The following is a 20,474-nucleotide window of genomic DNA, read 5'->3' as shown; positions in this document are numbered from 1 at the left end:
AGTGGGGAATTGACTTTGTGGGTCCATTGATCCACAACCAGAAGGAAATAAAATAGATACACCTTGGTCTGTACAGACTATGTGGTGTGAAGTCAAAGCTCTAAAGCAGGATAATGGCAACATCATGGCCTTGTTCCTATACGAGAACATCATCACCCATTTTGGCAGTCCCCTAGAGTTCATCAGTGATAGAGGTACGTACTTCCTTAATAAGATTATGGAGGAATTAACATAACTGTAAAAGATTTGCCATCATAAGTCCACACCCTATTACCCTAGAGCCAACAACCAAGTTGAAGTTACCATTCGCATCATCTACTTGATTCTGACAAGAACAATAGCTGCACATTGTTGTGATTGGGATGATCGACTTACACAAGGCCCTCTAGGCATACAAAACCTCTCATAAGGCTACTACAGGACAGACCCCTTTCCAACTGATGTATGGAATAGGAGCCATCTTTCCTATTGAATTTGAGCTACCATCTTTGTGCATGGCTATCAAAGAATACTTGGGAGATGATGAGTTTCTGTATCACCATCTCTTGCATCTGGAATGTCTTGATGAGACTTGGAGGATGGCCCTACAGTGCATGGAAGCCACGCAAGCCCATAGAAAGGCCTATCATGACAGCTTCATCAAGCAAAAGGAGTTCAAGGAAGGCGACTTAGTCCTAGCATATGATTTCCAATTTGGCAAGTTTTCAGGCTAGCTTCAACAATGCTGGATGGGCCCTTATAAGGTACTTGCTATCAACCCTAATGGCTTTGTTCAAGTTCAGACATTCAATGCTTTAGATGATCCTTTCCTGATTAATGGCTATTTCCACAAGAAGTATTACCCTCCCTTGGGATCCTAACAATCACCGTTGACAGCTTCCTCATTCCTCGCATGATGGTTGATACGGATTTACCTAATGCTCATGATATTTTTGGGCTCCATTTTATTGTTTTTTCCATGTGAATGGCCCATGTACTCGAAAATGCATTCTGACCTAATAGCCTTGTCATCCACCCTTGTCCTGACATTTTTCCTTTTTATTGCCCTCTATTCCGCTACACGGATCTTCCTATATTACTTTTTGAGTTTCATTATGTGTGCGTTTTTCTTGTTTTTCCCATGCGAACGCACTTTACCTCCCCCAAAACCACATTTCCCCTTACTTATCATGTCTGACCTCTTCCTATAGACATTTTTTGTGTTCACCTTGCTGGGTTTCGACCCCCGGATCTTTCCATATTAAATTTTCTTTCTAGTTTTGGCTGTGTTTTTATGGTTTTTTCCAAGTGAATGGGTCCATCTCTATCCAAACGGCATTTTGGATATCATACCCCTGTCCACCATGTCATTCTACACAAATTTCCTTCTTTCCACACTTTGTATTGGTGGACAGATTTTTTGAAATTAATTTTCATTTAATTTTTCATTGAAGTGGTGCTGGTTTGCTCACGAATGCCCGTGTTTCTGTCTTTTGACACACGTTGCCGCATTCATAATGCCTTCCTCCATCCCTCTGCATGATCGCACCCTCTATCATTCCTGGCAATGCAAAATTTTTTACCCCCCGCCCATGCATGTGCACGGGATAGGGGGATGTTTGTATTTATATATATATATATATATATATATATATATATATATATATATATACATATATATATATATATATATATATACATATATATATATATATATATATATATATGTATGTATATATATATATATGTATGTATATATATATATATATATGTATGTATATATATATATATATGTATGTATATATATATATATATATATGTATATATATATGTATGTATATATATATATATATATATATATATATATATATATATATATATATATGTATGTATATATATATATATATATGCATATGTATATGTAGATATATATATGTATATGTATATATATATATGCATATGTATATGTAGATATATATATGTATATGTATATATATATATATGCATATGTATATGTATATATATATATGCATATGTATATGTATATATATATATATATATGTATATATATATATATATATATATATATATATATATATATATATGTATGTATGTATATGTATATACATACATATATATATATATATATATATATAGCTATGTTAATTAAATATTTAAAAAATCAAATTTCCTCCTAACTACCCTCCCACATCTCCTCATTTCCCTCCTCTCTCTCCTATCTCTCTTTTTTTCTCTCTCTCCTCTTTCTCTCTCCCCTCTCCCTCTCCCTCTCCCTCTCCCTCTCCCTCTCCCTCTCCCTCTCCCTCTCCCTACCTCCCTCTACTCACCCCCTCTCCCTCTGCATTTGACCCCTCTCCCTCCCTCCCTCCACCTCCCTCCTTCCCCTTCCCTCTCCCCTTCTACTCCTCCCTCCCCTTCTACTCCTCTCTCCCTTCTAGCCCTCTTCCTCATCCTCCTCCTCCTCCTCTCCCTTCTTCCCCTTCCCCTACCCTTGCCCGCCCACCACTGCCACTCTGATCGTGGGGGAGGTGATGGGAGGAGGAGGTGGCCACCACCACCTCCTCCCACCCCTCACACCCCCCCAACCAAGCCCCCTTTCCCCCCAGTTACCCCAACCCACCTCCAATTGCCCCTTAGCCACTCCAATCGTGGGGGAGGTGATGGGAGGAGGAGGTGGCCACTACCACCTCCTCCCACCCCTCACATCCCCCCAACCAAGCCCCCTTTCTCCCCAGTTACCCCAACCCACCTCCAATTGCCCCTTAGCCCCCATTCCCACCCCCCCAATAATTCAACACAACTCAAAGAAAACAAAACCAAAACACACCCTCTTGAGGGCCCCCTTTCCCATCTTGCACCCTCCGGGCTCCCTTGCTGGTCCTTGGTCACTCCTCGGTCATGGTTCCGCATCCCGCCTCCATGCTGTCCATATGTGGAGTCATTTTTGTGGCTATTCGTGTGCTAGTTCGTGTGTTAGAATTTTTTGCGTGTTAGTTGCTGTTGTTCATGCCCTCCGCATGGTCGCGTACATGCGATGTTCAAGCCCTCATTCATGTGCGAGGACACGCATATGGTTTCGCTTATGCCGTGGAACTGCTGTTCACACGCTGTCATCGTGTTGGGGGTTGAAGGTCTACCACCAGGGTTTAGAGTAGAAGAAGAGTGTGGGATTCAAGGTTTGGAGAAGGAGGAAAGATTGGGGTTTGACAAGATTTGGGTTTTAGAAATGACTTAGTTGAAGAAGAAGATATCAAGCTTTTTCTGTTTATTTAGCATACATGAATGGAATGAAAGACTTTGTCTTGATCACATCAAATGCATATGGGAATAATAAGTCTTTACATTAGGGATAATCTCAGATTTAAACCAAATGCATATTCCAAATGTAAGCTCAAATGGTTTTCATTTCATGAACATGGATGGATAACAACTCCAAGAAACAAGTATTTTGATGGTAGATACAAGTACATTCAAGACATAGATCAAAAGCTCATGAAATGCACTGATAAGGCATAATTTTAACTTCAGCCCTGTTTTAAAATAGTAAATTTCAGCCCATAATCAAGCTCCAAAAGTGTACATAATCTCAAGAATAAGCTCCTCTAATCATTCACAAGTAAAGCCCTGATGTTAAGAGGTCAATTTCCTCTATTACAACCACATAGATCACTTATTTACTCATCAAAATGGACAAGAACAGTGGGATGCCCTATTTATGACTGGTTTTTTCAGTTCATAATAGCCCATACACCTTCAAAATCCTCCCCTTTACTTGCCCCAAAGTCACTCAAGTACTTGGGTACAAGATGGGTTTCATTGGATCATGAATAAGGTAAAAAAATGAGAGAAGACGTATATAAGAGCAAGTTGAATACTTTTTCTCAGGTTTTTTCCCTTTTATGGACTGTCATACCATTCATTTTTGTCATATCAAATGGACGGGTAAGAAGAGCTCTCACCTTCCTTGTTTGTATCTCCTTCTTCAGCTCTAGTTAGCCTTGAGATTGCATGCTTTGGAGCATGCACCATAGCCCACAACTCATTCTCCATCTGCCATAGGTATGCAAGTCCATTTTTTGCGCCAAAAAATGTGGGCAGCATCCTGCTTAGCTCCCACTTTTCACTTTGACCACTTAGGTCACTTATAGGTCATTTTAGTCCATTATTTCAGGTCCCACATGAACCTAGTGGACTTTTGGCACTTCTCTTGATTTCTAACCAAATTTTCCTCTTGAACCAATGTGACTTAGCTTGCAAACTGTCAATTACTTCCAACTGATCAAGTTGTGGGTTCCCATAGACTTGATTTTTTATCAATATACATGATACAACTGAAAATTGTATGACAGATACAAAAGAACTTATGAAACTAAGCGATATCTAAGTTGGTTGTTGGGTAACAATGATTGAGTTATGTATGAAAATTCCTCATATAAATCCTAGTAAAGTTCTTCTGTATTCATAAGAATTCCATGATTTATATTATGAACAATAAACTTTCTGACATTCACCCCCTCCTAACTTGGCATGTGCCATTTCACAAGATTACAGGTTAAGGAGGGTCTTCTTCTGACATCTCTTCATCTTCATCCTCTAAGTCTTCTCCATCTTGCTTGTCTTCAAGTAGATGGCTCATATCCAAGTCATCAAGCTCATAAGTAGAAGACTCTCTTCGTTTGTAGAGCTTGATACGTTTACCGGCTATTGGTACCTTAACCATGGTCCCATCCATTTCAGGCAAAGTATAAGTAGCATTATGATGTACTAATTTCACCACATATGGTCCAAACCATCACTTGGCTAACTTCCTATGAGCACTATATTGATTATCCAGACTGCTGTCATAGACAAGTACCCAATCATTCTCTTGAATAGCTCTTGGACGGAGTCGATGATGCTTCTCAAACCTCTTCTTATTCTTCAATCTTGTTGCCTTCAGCCTTTCAATGGCTGTCTTGACATCTTCTGGCCTTATTTCAAGCTGCCTTATGCGCAAGATCAGCAACTCTTCTCTATTTATGCCTTCATCCCAAGGCAAGATACTCCATGTGACAATAGACTCCTCAATAGGCATAATAGGTGGTTGCCCATATATTAGTACAACTGGCATATAACCTGTTACTGCACTATGGGTAGTTCTATCAACCCATAATGCGAATGGAAGCATTCTTGATGCCAGGAGGCATATTCCACGGTGGATTCCGTGAGGTTTTACGGTGGATTCCGTAAACTCAGATGACCGGGGCTCATACGCAAAGAGGATTCTTTGTGCGAGAAGTTGATGGGGACGCCTGTCCTTTTCGGGCGTTTCATTAATTTAGTGTGTACATGGGTGATTCCATAGCGGGTGATTCCGCAAAATGCATATTAAATTAATAAACGTTTATGAGTTTAGAGTGCGCACTCGTAATAAATTAAGGTTAGGATTTATTTCTAACCAGTTGATTTATTTATGTAGTTGAAGACTGCTAGGTATTCACTTTTGTCGGTTTAATTGTGTTATTTTACTAACGATTGTGAATGCTTCAGTTGATGTGTAGAGATAGCAGCAGTGGCGGAGGAAAGCATTGGAGTCTAGCGGGTTTTCGACCTTTGGACTATATTTTGATAGGTGCCACGCCTATATTTTGTTATGTCTATAGAGACATCGATTATTTATTATTATTTTGTATGCGCTTATGCGCCTGGATATGTTATTTCTATTTGGACATTGAGATTGGGCGTGCCAGACTCTATGGGCACCGTCCATTAGCTTTATTTTCCTATTTTTGGTAGAAAGCAAACTCAAAAGCTAAAAGCTTGTCATATTTTTGTAATTGGGCTATTATTGAGCGTGAAGATTGGAAATATACATTAAATACATGCTTTGTGAAGCGCTCACACAAGGCATGGGGGAGATTGAACCCAATTTGTCTCTTGCCTCTTGTCGTGCTTGCTTTTACATGGGTTTTTGTGCTAAAAAGTAGAGTACTTTGTTCTTGGGGACCTTCCGGGATTCACCACGTGAGCTATCTGCGTCCGATCTGCGCACCAGTGGTATCAGAGCGGAGCAGAGATCAAGGGCTTCCAATCGCTACCAATCTCGGGCGAAGGCGGAGCTCCAGGAACAAACGGCTTCTACAGTCAATCTCGTCGCGAACCGTCGATACAGGCAGACTTCTGGCGATCAAGAACCCCTGTTTCCACTGTCAGATCGTGAAGGACCAATCTCAGCAGGCGGAGGACCACTCCCTCATCTCCATGAACAAGTCGTGGATAAAACAGTAAGAAGCCATATCTATTTCTTCAAAAAGCTTAGTCTTCAAGCTTAAAAGACTTAGGAAATTAAAGAAGCTCCACAAAAATTCTCCACGAGGTATCTGAGGACGTCCGAAAAATCCGCGTCGTCATCAAACACCTCCTCTCGTCCTCCACGAATCACGCCGTTTTCAGTCGACTCTTCTTCTCTCATAAGCCTAATCTACTAAGCTTATTAAGCTTAAGCTTAATTCATTAAGCTTAAGCCACAGAATACTTTGCAAGTTACACAGGGCAGAGAAGTCGATATACTCCGGGTCCTGCGCTCCAGAAGTCAAGTTCAGTAAGTCACTTGGAATCAAGTTCTGCAAGTCGGTCTAAGTCCAGCAAGTCAACAACTCTACAAGTCTATTAAGTTTGCAACTCTGCAAGTCAGACTAAATCAAAACTGACTAGTGCTTAAAACTCATAGAAGACTTGTTCGTATACAAAAACTCTGAACTGGAAAGTTGTTCGCAGCAAGCTGTTCTACCTATCTACAAGTTTGTTGAAGTACTTTCAGCAAACGAAGATAGAAATATTGCAGAATTTCTGAAAATTGAAGAAGAAAATACCCAAAAATACATAGCCTTGTAACCCCAAATTTGAGCTACGCTCATCCCGCTAACTGATTTTGAGTGAGAAAGGTTTGTTAAGTTTTACAGGATGACTACCCCACATATGGATGATCCTATGGCTGAAGACGATCTACCCGAGCCTACCATGGAACAAAAGCTGGATCTTATCATGCTGCAATTGGAAGAAGAGCGAAGAGCTAGGCAAGCCTTGCAAGCGCAATTGACAAAGCTACAAGGAGCGTCCACTGACAAAGAAGAACCGCAAGCTGAAGATTTGATTCGCCGTACCATTGACGCCACTCTTGAAGCACAAACCATTCGCAAGGAATCCAAGATAAGTAAACGAAGTTTCAAGTTTCGCACTTTCAATGGCATAAGAGAAGGAAAGACTGTTTTATCATTCATTAGCCAGTTTGGTGACTATTTCCATGAGGAAACTTATCCCGAGAAAGATAAAATCAAGTGTGTTACTAATCATCTGATAGACAGAGCATCACTTTGGTGGACTGTAGTCCGCAAGAGCATAGAATGTCCTGCTACATGGGAAGATTTCAAGAAGAAGTTCATGCAAAATTTCCTACCACCGCAATTTCATGAGAAGGCTATCAAGCAATGGGATTTACTCCAACAGTGCGATCGTGAGCCTATTCCACAGTATACAGAGCGTTTTTGGAATGCACTCCTATAGCTACGCATTCTTGAAGACGTACCAGAGACGACACATAAGCGAAAGTATATGTCTGGACTTCTTGGACATTACTACGCTGAGGTGAATATGTTCAAGCCTGCTACCCTTGAAGACGCCATCTCCTTAGCTCACGACACTGAAGATAAGTTACGCGGAAGAGATCGACGACCACAGCCATTCCAAGCAAACGGTAATTATGGATCTAAACAATTCAATTCCAATTTCAGAAGATTTAATCCAGGTCGTTTCTCATCACCATCTTTCCGCAAGAATTGGCCTAAACCACCTACATTACCATCCACTGTCAATTCAAATCCTAAGCCTATTCCACAAGCAAATCCAAATATACCCAGACTCCCAGCCATTGCAAATAATGTGACCAAAGCCAAGCCCATCGTATGCTACAAGTGTCACCAGCCAGGGCATCTCGCAGCAAATTGTCATTTAAAGAAGCCATCAGCACATATCAACTACCTTGGAGCTATGGACGAAGACGAGCATGAGGATATGCCGGATTTCACTGAAGAAGAAGATGATCCTACTACTACTTCCGACACTTTACCAGGTATGCCTACTTCACATTCATTGTTGACTATGAAATGTATGGTGCATGGAAAAGAAAGAACTATATTGCATGATGACGGTAGTACCCATGACTTTATTTCAGCAAAATTGGTAAAGGAATTGAAATTGCATACTGTACCTACGCACTATCGCATAAAAGCTGCATTTTTAGGCACTAGGTACAATGGCACACAAGAAGTTCAAGATTTAGAAATTCAAATTGGTCCATATATTGAAAGAAGAAATTTCTTAGTTGTCCCATTACAGTGTAGCGACATTATTCTAGGAATGCCATGGAGACACCAACATAATCCCAATATAGATTATTCCACACACACAATGAATATAAATTTTCAAGGAAAATCTATTACATTATTTGGTATACATGCATCTCATATGTTTCCACTGCTTTCGCATACTCAAGCAAAACGTGCACTACGTAAGAATACTAAATCATATCTCGTTTGGGTGAATGAATTGCATGCAAAGGAAAATCATATGCACCCTAGGCATAAGGAATTTCTTGCATATTTTAAGGACTGTTTTGCAGAAGACCTACCACCAGGTTTACCTCCATCACGTCCAGAAGACCATAAGATTGACCTCATACCTGGCACACAACCACCTTGCAAAGCCCCATATAGGCACAATCAAATAGAGCAAAAAGAAATCCAGAGTCAAGTAGAAGAATTACTAAATAGAGGCTTAATTCGACCTAGCAGTTCTCCATTCGGTGCACCTGTGCTCTTAGTCAAGAAAAAGAATAATACTTATCGGATGTGTATTGACTACCGAGCATTAAACAAGATCACTGTAAAGAATAGGTATCCTATACCTAGAGTTGATGACCTTATGGACAAACTGCAAGGATCTTTTATATTTAGTAAAATTGACCTTAAGTCTGGATATCATCAGGTGAGGCTTGATAGATCCGACATATTTAAAACTGCATTCAGGACACAGTTTGGCCATTACGAATTCTTAGTCATGCCATTTGGATTAACTAATGCACCTGCCACTTTCAATAGAATGATGAACCGTATTTTTCTAAAATATCAATATTGTGTGATTGTTTTCTTTGATGATATTTTAGTGTTCAGTCAAAGTGAAAAAGAGCATTATGAGCATTTATCATTAGTTTTTCAATTACTGAAAGAAAATCAATTGTTTGCAAATCCTGACAAGTGTGAATTCTTTAAGACAGAAATAGAATATCTAGGTCATATTGTATCAAAAGAAGGAATAAAAGTTGATCCTAAGAAAATTGATGCAATATTGCATTGGCCTATTCCTAAAAATGTACAAGAATTACGCTAATTCCTTGGTCTTGCTAGTTTCTATAGGAAGTTTGTACGTAATTTCTCATTACTTGCTTTACCATTGACCAAACTTCTTAAGAAAGGCATTGTTTATCAATGGACTGAAAACCAGCAGAAATCCTTTGACTTACTCAAACGTGCATTAACCAATGCCCCTGTTCTACAATTGCCTGACTTTAACAGACCATTCTTTTTAGTTGTGACCGATGCTAGCGGATCAGGAATAGGAGCCGTGCTAATGCAAGACAACCATCCAATAGCATATTCTAGTTCTAAGCTGAAACCCTCTGAGCTTAAATATTCCACTTATGACAAGGAACTCTTAGCAGTTGTACAAGCATTAAAACAATGGAAGCATTATTTAATGGGTTCAGAATTCATGATAAAGACCGATCAGCAAAGCATTAGACATCTACTTAGCCAACCCCAAATTTTTGACCGTCATATCAAATGGGCTTCATTCATTCAAAGTTTCCATCCTATCATTCAATACCAACCTGGAAAAGAAAATGTAGTTGCTGATGCATTGAGTAGAAGACCTGCAATTCATAATATATCTATCATATCTTTTGATTCTTTGATTGCTATGAAAGACACATATCACCAGGATATTACTTTTCATTCTGATTGGCAAAAATTAGTTCAAAATAATTTCATTCCTGTTGATTCATTGTCATATAATGATGGATTCATGTTTTTTGAAAAGAGACTGTGTGTTACTATTCCATTCCGATCTTTTGTTTTGAATGAAATTCATTGTCCCCCATATCAAGGTCATAGAGGTATCATCTCTACATTACGCATGTTAACTGAAGATTTTTATTGGCCGCATATGGATGCAGATGTATCTAATTTCGTTTCTGAATGTTTGATTTGTCAAAGAATAAAGAGACATCATGGTAAACAGTATGGACTATTAATGCCTTTGTCTATTCCATCTAAACCTTGGGAACATATATCTATGGATTTCATTACTGGCTTACCAAATACTAAATCTAACCATGACATGATTTGGACAATTGTAGATAGATTTAGTAAGCAAGCATATTTCATTGCATGTAAGAAAACTTTAACAGCATCACAAGCAGCACAGTTATTTTTGAAAACTGTTTTTACTAACCATGGATTGCCGAAAGTGATTATTTCAGATAGAGATTCTAGATTTTGTAATAATTTTTGGATTACAATGTTTGCAAATCTAGGCACAAAGATTGATTTCTCATCTGCATTTCATCTAGAAACAAATGGACAAACAGAAGCCACAAATAGCACCATTCTAGATCTTTTACGTGCATACACTATCTCTAAACCTCAAACATGGGATACTCATTTACATTTATTACAGTTTGCATATAACAATACACCGCACACATCTACAAAGAAAGCACCTTTTGAAGTTATTTATGGATATAGATTATCTACACCTGTTTCATCTTTGTCTAATAGAATACAAAGTGCCCATGATATTGCTGTTATGCATAATACTATTTTTGATGAGGTAAAGGATATGATTGCTAAAGCCCAACAATCATATACCAAACAAGCCAACAAGAAAAGACAAGCCATGAATTTCAAAGTTGATGATTATGTTTGGCTTAGAATAGAAAAGCATAGACTGCAAAGTGTAGATCGACATCCAGTTGTCAAATTAGCTCCTAGATTCTACGGACCATTTAGAATCATTCATAAGATTAATGACAATGCATTCAAGTTAGAATTGCCATCTCATTGGAAAATTCATAATACATTTCATATTAGTTTATTGAGACCATTTAAAGGCCAATTACCTATCCACCCTGTCTATGAAAACCCACCTTTACTTGAAGAAGAGACTGAAATACTTGAACCAGAAGCCATTATAGACACTGACTACATGACCACTAGAACTGGCCAAAGGTATTCTAGATATCTAGTAAAATTTAAGAACCATCCTGTAGAGGAAGCACAATGGATGCACGCTAGAGACTTAAATGCTTTCCCCACTCTGTTAGCTCCACATTGAGCTAATAGCAATTGAGGTCAATTGCTATCCCACCCCGGGGGTATGATGCCAAGAGGCATATTCCACGGTGGATTCCGTGAGGTTTTACGGTGGATTCCGTAAACTCAGATGACCGGGGCTCATACGCAAAGAGGATTCTTTGTGCGAGAAGTTGATGGGGACGCCTGTCCTTTTCGGGCATTTCATTAATTTAGTGTGTACATGGGTGATTTCATAGCGGGTGATTCCGCAAAATGCATATTAAATTAATAAACGTTTATGAGTTTAGAGTGCGCACTCGTAATAAATTAAGGTTAGGATTTATTTCTAACCAGTTGATTTATTTATGTAGCTGAAGACTGCTAGGTATTCACTTTTGTCGGTTTAATTGTGTTATTTTACTAACGATTGTGAATGCTTCAGTTGATGTGTAGAGATAGCAGCAGTGGCGGAGGAAAGCATTGGAGTCTAGCGGGTTTTCGACCTTTGGACTATATTTTGATAGGCGCCACGCCTATATTTTGTTATATCTATAGAGACATCGATTATTTATTATTATTTTGTATGCGCTTATGCGCCTGGATATGTTATTTCTATTTGGACATTGAGATTGGGCGTGCCAGACTCTATGGGCGCCGTCCATTAGCTTTATTTTCCTATTTTTGGTAGAAAGCAAACTCAAAAGCTAAAAGCTTGTCATATTTTTGTAATTGGGCTATTATTGAGCATGAAGATTGGAAATATATATTAAATACATGCTTTGTGAAGCGCTCACACAAGGCATGGGGGAGATTGAACCCAATTTGTCTCTTGCCTCTTGTCGTGCTTGCTTTTACATGGGTTTTTGTGCTAAAAAGTAGAGTACTTTGTTCTTGGGGACCTTCCGGGATTCACCACGTGAGCTATCTGCGTCCGATCTGCGCACCAATTCTAGGCCATTCTCTCATATTTCCTCTACAAGATTTTGCCAATGCTTTGAGAATTGGTTGATGACCTCTTTCACTCTTACCATTGCCTTCAGGATTGTAGGCTGATGTAAGAGATAGCTTGATTCCCAATTGAGCAAAGAAATGGTGAGCCTCATCGGCATCCAATTCTCCTCTATCAACAATTACTTTGGCAACACAGCCATACCTGCAAAATACTTCTTCAAGTAAAAATCTACAAATGGCTTGAGTAGACTTTGTTGTCAAGGCTTTTTCTTCCACTTGATTTGTGAGATCTTCTCTAGCAAGTACTAGATATCTCATGTTCCAAATTCCTGTAGGCATGGTTACTAAATCAATAACCCATCTATAGTGAATGGATAAAGGGAAGGTAGGCTGAAGCCCATCTCTATGCTTAACCATAGAGTACATTTCACAAATATGACAAGACTCAACAAAATGCTCAATGTCTTTATACATGTTTTGCCACCAAAATTTCTCTTTTATTTTGGCAAAAGTGCCCCATATGCCTCTATGACCAGCCAATAGGCTTTTATGAAATTCTTGCATGACCTGTCTTTGAGTCTTCTTGTCTCCTAAGACACGAACATGCGCCCTTCCTTTCTTTTTCGCATGCCTCCAAAGGTAACCATCTTTGAGAAAAAAACCATAAGCTTTTCTCTTGATTCTCTTGAACTCTTCATTAGGCCAATCTTCCTTCTTTGTCATAGTGCTCAGAAATTGGCCAATTTTTAGCCAATCACCTGCATAATATTATTCTTTAAAGTGTGAACAAACCATAACAAAACATTGAGCATGCTGTCTTTCAGCTGCCCACTGTCCTTCTATGGTTGTTTCTTCTTTCTTTGCTGCTATAAATTTTGTTTCAGTAGCTGAACCTGTTGTACTTGCTGTAATTAATGTTGTACCTACATTTTTGACAGTTGAATCATCATTAGGTACAGTTGTACTTGCTGTTTTCAGATTTGAACCTACAATTACAACATCATTTTTAGCAAATATAGACTCTGATTCTTCCTCATCCATCATCTCTTCTTCATCCTTATATCTGGCACGCGAAAGCATGTCAGCAACTAGATTATCTCTTCCTGCAATATGTTTTAAATCAGGATTTAAGGATTTAATATAGGCTATCCATCTTAGCATAACTATGTCGGGAGTGGAGCAGTTGGCAATCATGCCCAAGAGTGGAAGACAATCTGTTTCAACTATTACATGTGCGCCCATGAAGTACTCCTGGGCACATTTCAATGCAGTTACCACTCCCCAAAGTTCTCTTTTAATTTGAGCATACCTTCTTTGACGTTCATTAAGAACCTTCGCTCCAAAGCGAATTGTATATCTGTTGCCTTCAAGGTCGTCTTGACCGACTGCCCATCCTATTCCAATAGGACTTGTGTCCACTATGAGTATGATAGGCTGTCCATTAGAGTAATTAGCCCTCTTTAAGGTGGGGGCTGAAATCAACAATTTCTTCAATTTTCGAATAGCTTGAGTATGCTCTTTTTCCCATATAAACCTTTGGCCTTTTCTTAGCAGTTGATAAAGATTTTCAGCAACATGAGCGAAATGTGGAATCCAAATAAGGTAGAAGACACATGCTCCAAGAAATCTTCTCACCTCCGAAACATTTGTGCATATTTCCCGCATTTTGCTGATAGCATCAATCTTGGTTGGAGAAGGCTTTTAGCCATATGGACCACACATATGCCCTACCACAAAAACTTCTTCGACTCCAAAAACGGATTTTGCTCCTGAAAGAGTAAGATGGACTTCTTCCCATTTAGCCAAGATTTGAGCACAATCATTAATATGATCGGAAACAAACTTGCGACATCCAAGTTCATTGAGTTCTTCATTCTTCTCATGAACTTCACATCCTTTGATCGGTATATCATCGAGGACAGGAAGAGTTAGTTGGGGAATATAATCTCTCAATACTTTATGCATGGCATTCATCATGTGAGCTACTTAATTTGTAGTTCCTTGAGGTAGAGTACACATGCGGACTAAACCAAGAGGTGTCTTCATTGTGATAATGTCTCGGCTCTCCAAAGCAAGCTGAAACTGGTCATAACTCAAATATAAATCTCCCATGGAATAAATTGCTCTGCCTGCAAAAGCCTTAGCAAATTCATCAACAATTGGCCCCGAACCAACATTTCTAATAGTGACTTTATTGACAGGCTATAAATCTTGAATGAATTGCAAAGATCCATTCTTCTTAGGCACGGTAAACCATCGGTTGGAATATGGAGCTAAAGATGGCTCCAATATTCGCATTTTTATCTTTTCATTTAAAAGCTCTAGTAACTTAGGCAAATGAGCCCTTGGTACCAGAATTGGTTTAAGATTTCAAGGAACGTGTGGGACCGTGAAAATCACCATTGGTGCCACAACACTTGGATCCACACAACCAATTTCATGTGGCTGAAATGAAAAAGCTTTTCCATATTTCTTTAATATCTGCATGAAGCTTTGCTTTTCAACTGGCAAGAGAAAAGAGTCTTCACCAATTTTTAGCTCTTGTAAACTTTCAGCTGTAAATTGGTGACCAATATCTTTGGGATCACGAAGGCTTGGCTGTTTGGATGCCCTTTCCGCCAGTCTTTCACTTTCGGGAGGTAGAGGAGTAGCCACCGGCTTGACCTTCTTGTCAAATGTCTTATATTTTGTTTCTACTCTTACCTTATCCTTGTTTGGCTGTCCAAAAAACTTCTTGATTTGCAAATTCTTGAATTATGTCATACATATCCAATGTGCATACCTATATGGACTGATTTCCAGCTTGATTTTCTGCATGAACAGCTGCATATATTTCAGCCAATGTATCATTATAAATCAGCCCATGAAATAGCCCAGTAATTTCTTCATTTTTAGCCAAAACATTAATTTGCTTAAGCTCTTGTTCCACATGACATAAATGCTTTCTTTCAGCCCTATTCATGGCTGAAAACTATTTATAATAGGCCACACTATTAGCCATAAAAACCTGCAAGTTAGCTTTTGGCATAGGCCCCTTTACATGTGGAGGCAAATTTTTATTACATGAAGCACCGCCATAGCCTCCACTTATAGCAGTTCTACCCGAAAACCCTTAAATTCTCGAGCATTAGGAGTACATGATGATCTCTCAATCGATCTCTATTCCGGTGATGATTTACACATATAGTAAAAAATTGGACAACTTTGTCATTATCCTTACTTCTTATCCAAGCATATGATGAACCATCATCAAGGGCCTTTGTCTCCAAATGAGACTCAGAAATAAAAGGTTGGTCAAGAATGATAGGATAGCTACAAGAAACTTGAACAAAGAAATGAAATTCATCTTTTACATTACCAATGGTAACTTGTACATAAGGGCATGCCGCATAGAGATCGCCAGAGGAGTTATTGGCTGCTTTCATGCGCCATCCTGGGTCCACATCTATGGGCCATCCGCCATTCTCGTAGAGACTTCTTGACATGACGTTGATTTCCGAGCCATGGTCTATAAGGGCAATGCATGGAGTCTCTTTTTCTCCAATCGTGACAATGGTTTTGGTAGTCGCCCTTGCCCAATGGGTACGGGAGTAGTGACTACTAGGAATAAAGTGAGCATCATTTTCTTCTTGCATGTTGTGAAGATGAATTTCTTTCTTATGCATGGGCTGCACTTTGGATTGAGAAGACCCCACCATAATAGCTTCTTCAATTTCTGCTTCATAGATGTCTTCATCTTTGGCTTCTATGGCTGCAATCAATTCTTTGATTGCCTCCAATCAAATCCCTTGAGTTTTCAGCTTCTCTTCATCCTGCAAATACACATGAAGTGCTTGCAAAAAAGCATGCACAGATTCTTCAGTTTCTTCACCAACATATTGTCTTTTTTGTTTAATTACATCAATTATTACATCATGAAATCCTCGCTTTGCAATTCCGAGAATTTCACCTAATGTAAATTCAAATCTACTTCCAAGAATTCTTTCTTATAGGATCCGCTTGAGATCCGTCACAGTCTCTATGTCAGACTGCAACTTGTAGCCGGGATGTTTGCCTTTTCTTTTTCCTTCTGTCTTCTTTGCTTGAGGGGCATCTCCCATATCAAGCTCTGTCGGTGGTGGATTTTCAGCAGCCTTCTGCTGATCCGGTTTACTTCTTGTCACACGTTTAGTTGGCCCGAAGAGGAGGGACCGGCAACATCTTCATCTCTTCTTCTCTTTTCTTCTACCATAGCTTCATGATTATTAATATCAGCCAACCGAGCGAAAGCTGAAAATGAATCAACTGGCTCAGTCCATCTGGTTCTTCCTCGGATGCATTGACTGGCAGTAGTAAAATCATCTTTGGTTGCCTTGCCTTGCCTTGCATCCACACTTTAGATTTGCATCAGTTTTACATGCTTTAACAATTTCATTAGTTGGTTCAATTTGTAGCCCATAGGTTGCTGCATCAACAGCTATTGTTCTTGTTGCCAAATCCTCCAGTCTTTTCTTTATGCCACCACTACCGAAATTTGGCTCAAGAGGAAGCCCGGTTTCAGTTGCATGAATTTTACCATCCTTCCAAAAGACCAATTTTTGCACTTCAGCTTCACGGAATGCACCGCACTCCCTCTTATCATGCTGTAGTCTATCACACCAGATACGTCTTTTGAAGCCTTTTCGTACGGGACTTTGGGCAGTTATCCGTCCTCTTTCTTCCACTTTCACATCAAGCCTTTCCACCTTGAAATTAATCTCCATTAGATTAAGATGGAGATCCTGCATGCTCTTAATTAACTTGTCCATGACATCCTTCTTTGGAGATGGAACATCAGGATTTCTTGGTTGCTCAGCCATAGAGACAGGAGGTCAAGAAACATGAATATGCTCCTTCATGGATTCAGTTGGTGCAGAGGTAGATCCCCATCTTAGGCGCATTTGCTCTCTTCGAGCAATCATATTAACTGCTTCAGTGACATCACTCCAAGCAGTCTTCAATCCCGTCTCAGAGTTAGGATCTTCAAGCCGATTAGCTAGCTTCTCTTGAAGGAAAGGATCCGCAGCCTTTAGAAATAATTCAATCTTCTGGCTTTCCATACCCTGTTGATCGTCACGATCTAGTTGAGCAAATTTGCTTTCAAATTCGCGGTGAAGAGCAGTGGCGGTTAGTCCCTTATTGGGCCTTTCGACCCATTCAGTGAAGACTTTCTTCATCATAAGGCCAAAATCTTCAAGAAAAAATTCTTCTCGAAGAGCCTTCTTGAAAGTGAACCATCCCGTGTCTTTTTGGAAAAGACCATGAATTTGGTCCTGGAGGCCATGCACAACCAAACGGGCAAAATATCGGCTCTAGGCATGATGAGGAACTCCAAAGAAGACCATCTTGTCGGTATAGAGGCATATAAAAGAGGACACATTTTGCCCATTAAATTGCTTGAGCTCTTGCCCAACTGCTTCCAAAGCTTTAATGGCAACAACATCATTCTGCTCTTCTTCTTGTCTCCGCTGTTGTTGCAGTTGCAACTGCTGCTGAAATTGTAATTGTTGTTGTTGGCTTTCTTGCATTAGATGTACCAACTGTTGCAAGGCATCTCCTCCCGAACTTGATGATTCTCCCATTGTACTTCCTCTTCCGGGGCTAACCTTCACGTCGGGTTCACCACTGTCGTCGTGTTGGGGGTTGGTCTACCACCAGGGTTTAGAGAAGAAGAAGAGTATGGGATTCAAGGTTTGGAGAAGGAGGAAAGATTGGGATTTGACAAGATTTGGGTTTTAGAAATGACTTAGTTGAAGAAGAAGATATCAAGATTTTTATGTTTGTTTAGCATACATGAATGGAATGAAAGACTTTGTCTTGATCACATCAAATGCATATGGAAATAATAAGTCTTTACATTAGGGATAATCTCAGATTCAAACCAAATGCATATTTCAAATGTAAGCTCAAATGGTTTTCATTTCATGAACATGGATGGATAACAACTCCAAGAAACAAGTATTTTGATGGTAGATACAAGTACATTCAAGGCATAGATCAAAAGCTCATGAAATGCACTGATAAGGCATAATTTTAACTTCAGCCCTGTTTTAAAACAGTAAATTTCAGCCCATAATCAAGCTCCAAAAGTGTACATAATCTCAAGAATAAGCTCCTCTAATCATTCGCAAGTAAAGCCCTGATGTTAAGAGATCAATTTCCTCTATTACAACCACATAGATCACTTATTTACTCATCAAAATGGACAAGAATAGTGGGCTGCCCTATTTATGACTGGTTTTTTCAGTCCATAACAGCCTATACACCTTCAAAATCCTCCCCTTTACTTGCCCCAAAGTCACTCAAGTACTTGGGTACAAGACGGGCTTCATTGGATCATGAATAAGGTAAAAGAATGAGAGAAGATGTACATAAGAGTAGGTTGAATACTTTTTCTCAGGTTTTCCCCCTTTTATGGACTATCATACCATTCATTTTCGTCATACCAAATGGACGGGTAAGAAGAGCTCTCACCTTTCTTATTTGTGTCTCCTTCTTCAGCTCCAATTAGCCTTGAGATTGCATGCTTTGGAGCATGCACCATAGCCCACAGCTCATTCTCCATCTGCCATAGGTATGCAGGCCTATTTTTTGCGCCAAAAAATGCAGGTTGCATCCTACTCAGCTCCCACTTTTCACTTTGACCACTTAGGTCACTTATAGGTCATTTTAGTCCATTATTTCAGGTCCCACATGAACCTAGTGGACTTTTGGCACTTCTCTTGATTTCTAACCAAATTTTTCTCTTGAACCAATGTGATTTAACTTGCAAACTATCAATTACTTCCAACTGATCAAGTTGTGGGTTCCCATAGTCTTAATTTTTTATCAATATACATGATACAACTGAAAATTGTATGACAGATACAAAAGAACTTATGAAACTAAGTGATATCTAAGTTGGTTGTTGGGTAACAATGACTGAGTTATGTATGAAAATTCCTCATATAAATCCTAGTAAAGTTCTTTTGTGTTCATAAGAATTCCATGATTTATATTATGAACAATAAACTTTCTGACAACATAGCCGCTTTTGGGTACCCTGATATCCCGACTTTAATTATTTTAATCCCACATTTTTACAAACTTGAAAAATCATTAAAAATTTGAAAACCTTGCAAACTTCAATGCGAATTCATTGAAAATTTGGAAAATATTAACGCAAGAATTTTAAAAAAATTCAAAAAAATCCTTGAAAATTCAAAACACTTTCCTTCATGAAAATGCACCCCCCAATAATATTAAATTTCAAAATCCGATGGCCAAATAATAAAATTCAAAAAACACTTGAAACACAAATGAAACCTTATAAAAACCCTAAAAATTCCATATCATGCCAAAAATTGTTATAACGTGTCCGCTCGTCCGCTTGTGGGACATGTCTTAGCAGCCCATCAGGAGGAGGTTCTAGAAGGCTCCGTCTGGCACTCGCAAGGAACGTCACAGGATTTGTGATCTAGGTCTTCCCGAGTCTGCCTCAAGCGGAAGTGTCCGGCCGTTCCCACTTATGATCGACCTGAAGTCAGGGTTCCTTTTCTATCAGCAAGGTCTCTAGGAAGTAGCTAGTGTCGAGCTCCAGATGAACCACTTTGCATGGGAACAATAGAGTCGAAGCGGATTCATGCTGCACTTGGTTCATGGAGAATGGGAAATGAGAGGGATGTGAAGCTCAACCTCTCTGCCATAGGGCATAGTCCCATCCCTTTCCCCTAAAACAGCATAAATCGGGATTCTAAATCTACTGATACTAGGTCGTCATAGACTCGATATCTCATCGTTTGAGAAACATTCCCAGCAGCTAACCGGGACCACCCTTCAGTAGGATGGACCCAAGTCACATCCATAGCACTTTCCTCAGTTTGCTTGAGTTATTTAATTACCTACCACATTACGTTTGACATGCAAAAGCAACTTCCTTAATTAATCGAATTAATTACAGGTTCCTTCACATAACTTAGGCACTCACACAAAAACAATATCAAGCAAGTACCTTTACCTCAAATATCTGTTCTTTATTTATCATAATCCCGGAGTACATCAAGTATCATGCCTGAAGGCTATCCCAGCAATCTACAGGATTGTTGCTCCAAGTTTCGCTCGTAGACTAGTACACGGGCC

The sequence above is a fragment of the Lygodium microphyllum genome, chromosome 1, assembly GCF_053477565.2.
Source record: "Lygodium microphyllum isolate KBCC chromosome 1, Lygodium_microphyllum_v1.1.10, whole genome shotgun sequence".
Lineage (NCBI taxonomy): Eukaryota > Viridiplantae > Streptophyta > Polypodiopsida > Schizaeales > Lygodiaceae > Lygodium > Lygodium microphyllum.
Note: the sequence above shows the minus strand (reverse complement) of the source record.